General features: G+C 40.1%; 1 protein-coding gene across 3 annotated transcripts in view; it reads right to left on the reverse strand.

Moving 5' to 3' along the window:
- Positions 1–9,391, reverse strand: part of thrap3a (thyroid hormone receptor associated protein 3a) — a 30,205-nt gene extending 20,814 nt beyond the window's left edge. For all 3 annotated transcript variants that reach the window (XM_080720948.1, XM_080720946.1, XM_080720949.1), the window contains exon 1: positions 9,064–9,391. The gene's annotated coding sequence lies outside the window, so the exon portion shown is untranslated. The remainder of the gene's footprint in view (positions 1–9,063) is intronic.
- Positions 9,392–9,629: the final 238 nt, after the last annotated feature.

The raw sequence follows: 9,629 nt of genomic DNA on the forward strand, positions 1-9,629 counted from the left end.
AAATGTTTAGATGGGGTTGACTTGTGTTATTTGCTACGCCACTTTTTATTTATTTGTATTGTTTTACAGTAGCTTGTGGAATGGTCGATAGTGTGTGGGGTTGGCTAGCTAGCTATTACATGCTAACAGGGGGGTTTTTCTTTCTTTAATTTTCCTATTTCCTTTTCTAACGTAAATATGCAACCTTTTTCTGACTGATATTATATGATCAAACGGCGTATGTAGACATGTCCGTTCCAATGGTTAATGCGAACCACTTGTTTACTCAATTAGGTATTTTGTTTACGGCGAATTCTATTGTGCCTGTGGTATGCTAATATGCGCTGTTTCTTTCTCTCCGTACATGACGATTACGTTACGGCGGTTTAGTTAAGTGTTAGAGAGCGATCGAATGCTTTGCACTTTATGATGACATGATTGTAGTCGAGACTTCTCGACATGTTTTCGTTGTTTTTATACTTCATCTTCCTACTATGTGGCTTTAATATGCTGATAGCCTGAGTTGGTTGTTTGTTTTTGGTCAGTGGCCGCCATTGTGGCGCCTCTGACAGGATGGACCAAACTGTGAACTCTGAACTCTGAACCTCGCTCGACAATGGCTCTACACTGCCTCTGCCGGTTGGGAGGTGGTATCACTACTACTTTTGTTACTTTTTCTTTTTGGTTATAACAGCAGCCTCTCTCTATTTTACAACTGACTCATGGACATTATTATTATTTCTTTTAACCTTTTGGATAGATATGTCGACACATAGCACCTTCCCTCTGGGATTATATAACCTATTATGTTTATGTGTTTTTTTTTTCTTTTAATTTCTGATGTCTGGGGGCTGCCTTTTGGGACCCGGTGGCAGTCCAGTATTGGGGCGTCTGGGTGGGCAGGTTAAACTTCCTGTCCACCACCATGGAACGCTACTTTCATGGTGCATTCGGCTTGGCCAGGCGCTCCAACGAACACAATTGGCTGTGTTCGTGGGAGGGAAGTCGATTGGGGAGGAGAGACGGATTTTGTCTCTGCATTAACGGTTCCCACAGTGGTCAGGGCGCCTGTTCAGAGGGGGTGGAACCGGGGAGGATAGCGTGTACCTCCACATGCGTTACGCCCCCCTGGTGAAGCTCCTTAATGTCAGGTGAAAAGAAGATGGTGGCATGACGGATCGGGTATCGGAGTAGACCCGTTGTTGTCTTCACCCTCCCAATGGCTACTGTGGGGATTAGCAGGGATAGGTCAAACGTAGAGTAAGGGGATGGGGGAATTGGCTTGACACTAAATTGGGTATATGGGGAAAAAATGTTTTCTTTTATTATCTCTTATGGGCAGGGTTTCTCTTCCTTACAACTGAATGTGTACGTACCGTGATCGCCTCAGATCCTGTGCTATTTTGTACCAATGATTGTTGTGATTGGAATGTGATTTGGGGTGCCATCACTATACCTGCCTCATTGTGACATTGTACCTTAATAAAAAAGATTTGAAAAGAAAACATACATAAACCACTTTAGCCCTATGTTATACCAAGGCTATTTGAAAATAGCCGATCTACAAGCTCACAACGCATTGCGGTGCGACGCGTTGTGAGCTTGTAGATCTGCTATTTTCAAACATTTTGTACTTTTACTTTTGGTACTTTAAGTACATTTGGATACCAATACTTTTGTACTTTTACTCAAGTACATTTTTAATTCTGGACTTTTACTTGTAACAGAGTGATTCTAAATTGCAGAATTGATACTTTTACTTAATTATAAAAATGTAGGTACTTTTTCCACCACTGTGTAAACGTTTGTGTTCTCATGCCAATAAAGCTTCTTTGAATTGAAGATTGAATTGAAGATTGCTCCCCATGTGGCGGAGTACACAATAATGGTAAATAAAGTAGCTTACTCTAAAATAATCCATCCATCCATCCATCCATCTTCAACCGCTTATCCAGCATCGGGTCACTGGGGTAACAGTTCCAACTGAGATTTCTAGAGTTCCTTAATAATAATAATTAAAATAAACAATACTAATGATTATAATTGCGACCGTCAGGTCGCAGTTACTATGAAAACCTCCACCGCCTGTCTGTCCGTCAGTCTGTCTGTCTGTCACGTCACATCACACTTTTTTGCCCCTATCCATGTGAAATTTTCCACACACAATCCTTGTCTGCCAATCCACAACCTCCACCCTTCCAGGGACCCCCGCAGCTCCAGGGACCCCCGCCAAATTTTTTAAAACACATTTTTGAATACTGCTCCTACAGTTTTTGCCCTAAAATCACACAAATCGCTACACAGTATGTCTACACTTATCTCATCGACATGGATCTGTCCCATATAGCGCCACCATCAGGTCGATTTTTTAACACATTTTTGGACCTAAACTTTTTTTTTTCTAAATTTCTTTTTCAAACTTTTTTTTTTTTTTCAAAAAAATTTTTTTTTCAAACTTTTTTTACACTAACGTCAACACACCAATCCACAGATTTTATATTGACTGTGTGTCAATTCTTGTTTACTAAGGAAGAGGAAAGCATAAGCACTGGCCCTTTTGCCTCTACACAGTAAAATCCTCAATGTTCATTTACAGGTCCATTTGATAACATTCATTTTAGTACCTCTGGTAGCTCTGATGTAATCAAATGTTCAATAGTGCTGTATGGTCAAATCCGCCCGCAGCCTTCACCCATTTGACGCTAGCCTGGAAACCAGACTGTCATTGCAGAACAAAAATTGCCCTCGCAGATTTGGTCACTCCCTCTGAAGTTGTGAGGGACCAATCACGGCCCAGTATGCAAATATGGTAAAAAATTAAGATTATTCACCCCATGGAAATGCAGGTTCCACACAGATATTCCAGACTAATATCTACACAGTGATATTAGTCTGGCCATTCCAGGCTAGTTTGACATCACAGGTATGAGATTGGATTACTAAAGTTTTGCTATGCCAGGCTGCCAGCCGTCAGTTTCAGTGACTTGGGAGAGCGATACAGAGTGCATCAAACGATACCTCCATGGAATCAATCATGGATTCCTTGTTCGTTGAGGTGAAAATGTGACATTAATTGTCGGCTGCTACATAGCTGCTAGATTCCATTGTGGAACAGCCTATAACTGGCATGTACTTAGAACGGCTTAGGTATAATGAATCTCATGGGTCCATCCAGGTTTGGGTGCTTTTCAGAACCAATCAGGTCTCGGAACAAAATGTGCGGATCCCTTAGGGCAGGGGTCTTCAACATTTACAGGCCAGGGACCCCCAAACTGATGGGGAGATGGAGCAGAGACCCCCTACCTCGTAGGGTGGGGGTGGGGCTATAACATGTATTCTATATGTATAAAATTGTGTTTCATGTGTATAAACATACCATGTTCATCGTACAATATGCATGTACAAGTGGCCGTACCACTGCCATTTATAAACATACCTTATGCTGAGAAAGATATAATACTATCAATCTATCACTAACAATCTGTCAATTGCACAATAATCATGTAAGCTATTCAAAAGAGACAAAATCTTTTTTTTTATATATTTTTTTCTTCTTTTTTAAACAAAAATAAAAAGACAATCGTTGTCAATCAGAACAAAATCAGAATCTGACTGATATTGCTCCAGCCAAAATTCTGTTTTTGACCTACAGATCAAGAGTAGGCCAAAATGTGAAGTGGCCTATTATAGCACCACCAATGAGGCCATTGGCCTACTGGGAGTGTGCATGCAAAGTTTCACAGTTTAGCTGTACACAAACCCAAAGCAGACAGTGGCAAAAACATAATCTCCCTGCCCTTCAGCCTGGTGGAGATAATGAACACTCTAGATCTGACTGTTTGTGGGATCCATTTCAACACACACTCCCAAGACCCTCCATTGATAACCAGCTGCAGCTGTCAGAGAGTGTTCCTCAACCTAATCACTGGGATTTTAGATTCTAAAAAAGACTGTGACAAGCTTGTTCTTTAATCACTCACCCCTCAAGGAGCACACACGCAGGCAGTCAATTACTCAGTCACAGATGGAAACACACACGACACACACACACATGTACACACAGGATTGAGTCCCCATGGACTCAGGGGAGCAACAGTTGTCAATCCTCATCACCTGTTTATTTCATGCAACCTAATGGCAAAAGCGTCTACGATCAACAATGGCGCCCAGCAACCTGATACGTGCCAAACAAGAACAGACACATTCCACTCCATCAACTTCACCACCATTAGGATGCCATTTGTGGCAACTGGAATCAGAGTCATCAAATGCACACATTGAGACAACCCCCTCGTCTCCATTGTCCTTAGAAAAGCCACAGCAACTGTCGTTTGCATGGGTTCTGATCACTGAAACGGGGAACAAATGTGGACATCATTGTCAGGGAGTTCCCTCAAGATGTTCCGCATACTGTACAGCCGGCTGTTCACGCGTGGCTAAGTCTCTGACAATGTTGTGGAGGGCAAGATAAACTCCATGGCTTCCTCCCTCAGTGGATCATCAAATAGCATTTCCTGCTTCACTGTCAATTATATGTAAATGCTCCTTCCTTCTAATAGTTTATCTGGGCGAGGATCCAACCCCAGTTCTTGAGTCAAAGTCAAATAATAGTAATAGGCCTACTCAACTACATTATGTAAAAGTTGCTCTGTAAGAAATCACATGCTATTAAATGCTTGAGTATGCAATAGGGATGGGACGATATGAACATTTCATATCACGATTATTGTGACAAAAGAAATCACGTTTTACGATATGATCGCGATAATCAAAATATTCCCAAACATCCATTTTTCTGGGGCAGAACATTTGCCAAAAAAATTACCGATCTACAAGCTCACAACGTGTCGCAACACGACGCGTTGTGAGCTTGTACAGTAGATCGGCTATTTTTTGGAAAAGAGATTTGGTAGAGAGTGAAAAAAAGACTATCAAGTACGAATATCATAAGTACGTTTTACCAATAGAGGGTTTAAAAGATACTGCATATGTAGCTTGGCAATTAAAAGGTGAATTGATCCCAGTGCATGACGGAGGACGATATCATGATAAATGAAATCTCCACGATAATATCGCTTATAGTCCCATCCCTAGTATGCAAAGGTACAAGTACATTTTATTTGTAAAAATCAATGCATTGCTGTATTGCCTTCACATGCATTTACATAAACTTGAAACTGACCATGATACTGACATGTAACTGACCATGACACTGACCATGCTACTGCATTATACTGACGTGACCATGATACTGACCATGACACTGACCATGATACTGACCTGACACTGACCATGATACTGACCTGACACTGACCATGATACTGACCATGACACTGACCATGATACTGACCATGATACTGACCATGACACTGACCATGATACTGACCATGACACTGACCATGATACTGACCTGACACTGACCATGATACTGACCTGACACTGACCATGATACTGACCTGACACTGACCATGATACTGACCTGACACTGACCATGATACTGACCTGACACTGACCATGATACTGACCTGACACTGACGTGATACTGACCTGACACTTACCTGATACTGACAATGATACTGAAATGATACTGACAATGATACTGAAATGATACTGACATGATACTGACTCAGTATCATGTCAGTTCATGGTCAGTATATTACTGACCAATAGTGATACTGACATATAGTGACATGATAGTGACCATGATGCTGATTGACAAGATACTGTCATGATACTGACTATACTGACCATGATACTGAAACACATTATTACGATGTACCTGTATCAACAATAGGAGGAGTTATTAAGTTATGAACTGTTAGTACATCATGAGTGGCTACGTAAGGTTCTTGTAACACATTATGAAATTATACATTATGCTAAAATCTGCAGTTATATGCACTCATGATTTTATTACATTATGAGCTTATTATTAGGCTACATAATTATGAGTGTATTACATTATGATCTTATTATTACATTATGAGATTGTATTACATTTAGGTTACATTATGAACCTGTACTACATTATGAGCTATTATCACATTATGAGTTGCTTAATCTCTCAAGAACAGATGTAGTGCTACCCTTTTCTTTGACGATGGCTAGCCAGATTGAGAGTTACATATACCGTAAGTGTTTTTATTTTAATTTAAACTGTAACATTAATTGTAAGCCATTATGACATTATGAGTTGCTACATAATATTTTTAATTTAAACTGTAACATTAGTTGTAACATTAGGCAAATTTATTTTATTTGGGTGACGGGTCTGAAACCCAGCCAACTTCTTGTGCGATGTTAACACACATTTGGTTAACCATAACATACAAAAATGTACTAGAGTCAAAAGCACAATATTTGTCTTTGAAATATAGTGGAGTGAAAGTCATGCGTTTCCATAAAAACAAAATACCGTACTCAATTAAACTACAGTAATCAAGTAAATGTTCTTTGTTACTGTCCACCACTGGGTGTGTCTCAGAACTATTGCATCATATTTGTACCAGATAAACCAGTTGGGCCATTTCCTCATAAAGGCCTGTGGTAGTGAAATCATCATACAGCGACAGATGAGCATACAAACCAATTCAATATTTATGTTGGCCACTGGCTTAACAGTTAAAGTGACTCGTGCAGCAACTAACTAACTATTTGTTCAATCAAACTAAAGAACCTTCCCTTAGAAGTGTCCTCCCGTTGATATTTGTAAAGAATAGATACCTGTGCAGATAAATGTTTCCTATTTCAGCTCCATCACAAAAGCACATCTTGTTAAAGCATTAAACCTAGCTAAGAAAGGCGTTGTGTAAATAAAGATTATGTTGATGATTATTATTTATTACTCATTATTCCATACAGTCTTCCTGCTAGGCCTTTGGCCTGTCGCACCTCCAACGGTGCCCATGGAGGACCATGCAGGCATAGGTGTCCTCTTCCTTGAGCCAGGACAGACAACATCAGTACTTTGTGGAAAATATGCTTTATTTCACATTAGGCTATTATAACAGTGAAATAATGGATGGAATAATAAGGGATTTAATTTCCACACTTCCAAACTCCATCCCATTCCCATCTACACAGACACCCCATTAATAGTGTGTAAAGAAATGTGCATTAATTTAGACATGACAAAATGTATAAAGTAAAAATTTATAAAATAAGCTGTTTATTTTTGTTTTGGTCAGTCCCCTTCTTTGTTTTTCTTCATTAAGGTAGACCGTAGTAAAGGGAAGTGAATGGCGAGATTAATTAACCACTTAAACCCCAGCATTGGTATTGTGAGGAAAGCATCCACTTACAATAGCTGATCGACAAGCTCACAATGCGACGCAGCGCGTTGCATTTTGAGCTTCTTTCCCCGCAATAACAGAAAACTGAAACGACACTAGCATTGAGGGATACCCATATGGGGTTCATGTAGTTAAATCCACCAGGGCTTTAGAATGTATGGCTTTAAGGGCCATTGGCAGGCATGAATTTAGACCTACCGGCTATCTTGTTTATGAGGGCTACATTCTGCTGGAAATGGGCAACCGTAAAGTGTCGCAGAAGAACTCTCTCACTGACATGCCTCTCAACTTTCTGTCAACACTGCGTTCGTGGAGCTCTCCAGCTATCAAGAGGGAACTCATCAGCTAAAGTTCCTCTCTATTTTGGTCCTGGTCTCGCCTGGCAAATGGCAGGCTATACGTAGGTCTGTACTTCCATGCACACTGTCTACAATGGACAAACAGTACGTGGTTGGTATCAAGCCAGTCATCTCTGAGAATAAGGTTGAGGGTGCAGCTTTAATTATTTATTGATTGTATTTGTTTTTCCGTAATACTCTTGACATAGAGATTGGTAATACACTACAGTGACCCCTTTCCCACACATTAGAATAAATATTAACTTGTGAAACAAAAGTGCACAATACTGTTGTTGAAGCACTCAATCAAATGTAATATGATAATGTCATAGAATGTGTACTTTCCACAGGTTAATATTAACTGGTTCAACACTTGTCTTGAATGCATCCATCATAGTCAACTCAACGCAACTCAACGCAACTGTTACTTGGTCTCTGGAGAAAACAGGTTTTAAATTTGGCAAGAGTTCCTACTATGTGAAGCTGAGCTTAAGGTTGGAATTATGTAAAATATTTAAATGTAACATTGTCATATTTAATCATAACTTGTACATTTGGTACAAAATGCCCTCTAAAACTTACATAAAACAAGCTTAGTACAGTATTAGTAGGCTATATCATGAATCATAATATGTGGACATAAATAATAATAATAATTAAATAATACTCTAATTTATTTTGTATTACTAAGAATTTACCAAATGTGTAGCCTAATTATTCATGCTCAATATATAGGCACAGTCAAGTGACACATCACATAATGAACAAACAAACGTGACAATTCCAAATGCGCTGTGCCATAGTACCTGTAGTAAGCCCTGTAGTAAGGTCACACCTGTGTGTACTTTTGGGAAGCAGGTGTTTGTAAAAGGGGAGGATAGGACCATGAAAACAAGATCCTGCCTGGTGATAAGATGCATTCTCTCCTGACCAGGATACAAGTGATATAGACCTACTATTGATATGTGTTAGCCAACTTGATTGATATAAGACTGTATGACTGATGATAGTCTTGATCCAATAAAGGCTAAGATGTCATGTGTCATCATTGATGATGTTGATCTAAAGTAGGCTAAGCAAGTGGTTCTCAAACTTTTTCATGTAAGGACCCCCAAATTGGCACATATTAGCCCGCGGACCCCCATTTGAAAAGATATGCCAGGGATCCCCATGCAACCAATATGGAACCAAATGGACGCGTTAGGTATTTGGTTCATTCCATTTGCACTATCTACAGACCCATAAGGGTCCATTTGGTTCCTAACTAGGGACCCCCTGGAACTCCCTCAAAGACTCCTGGGGGTCCCCAGACCCCACTTTGAGAACCAATGGGCTAGGCTATGTCACTGTCATTCAGCGTGGACAATTTAACAGATTTTGCATTAGATAGACAACATTTACGCACGTGACGCACCATATAGCTGTATTTTGCTGTAGATTGGATAGGTGTTTACCTTTTGAGTGCCCAAAAGTGTCGCTCTTCTGAAGGGTTTGAACCACCCGGCTTCTTCCCTGGGTGACAGTCGGCAAGAATCCTTCGTTGCTGAATTATGGTAGCCTATTTCGGTTTCTCTTTTCGCATCCAAAAATCCAAGTTTGAGCTGTAGTTATCGCTTCAGCAATTCTGTCTATGTTTCTGTCAGCACGCGTCCATCTATTTCGCAATGCACTGATATGGTCACCGTTCGCAATGTATTACGAAACGACTTCGTAAATGATCCAAAGTATAAAATAATGAAACGTGGAGTCCGCTTGCTGCTGCGCTCTGCTCCTCAGTGACACAGGGAGGGGTGTGTCTGTTCACTGTACGCAGAGAGGACAATTATCTCTCTTCTTTGCCACTGTCAAAACACGTTTTGGATGGAGGATGGGAGATGCGCATTTGTTATGATATAGACCCTTATTCCCCAAACAGTAGGCTATTTCAATTATAGAACACAAACAGATGCCAAACAAATTACATCATTTGTGGAAGATAATTTCAGCTCCTTAACTCTGTAAAACTGAAATCAAGGTGTTG

This window comes from Nannobrachium achirus (genome assembly GCF_963921795.1).
Source record: "Nannobrachium achirus genome assembly, chromosome: 2".
Lineage (NCBI taxonomy): Eukaryota > Metazoa > Chordata > Actinopteri > Myctophiformes > Myctophidae > Nannobrachium > Nannobrachium achirus.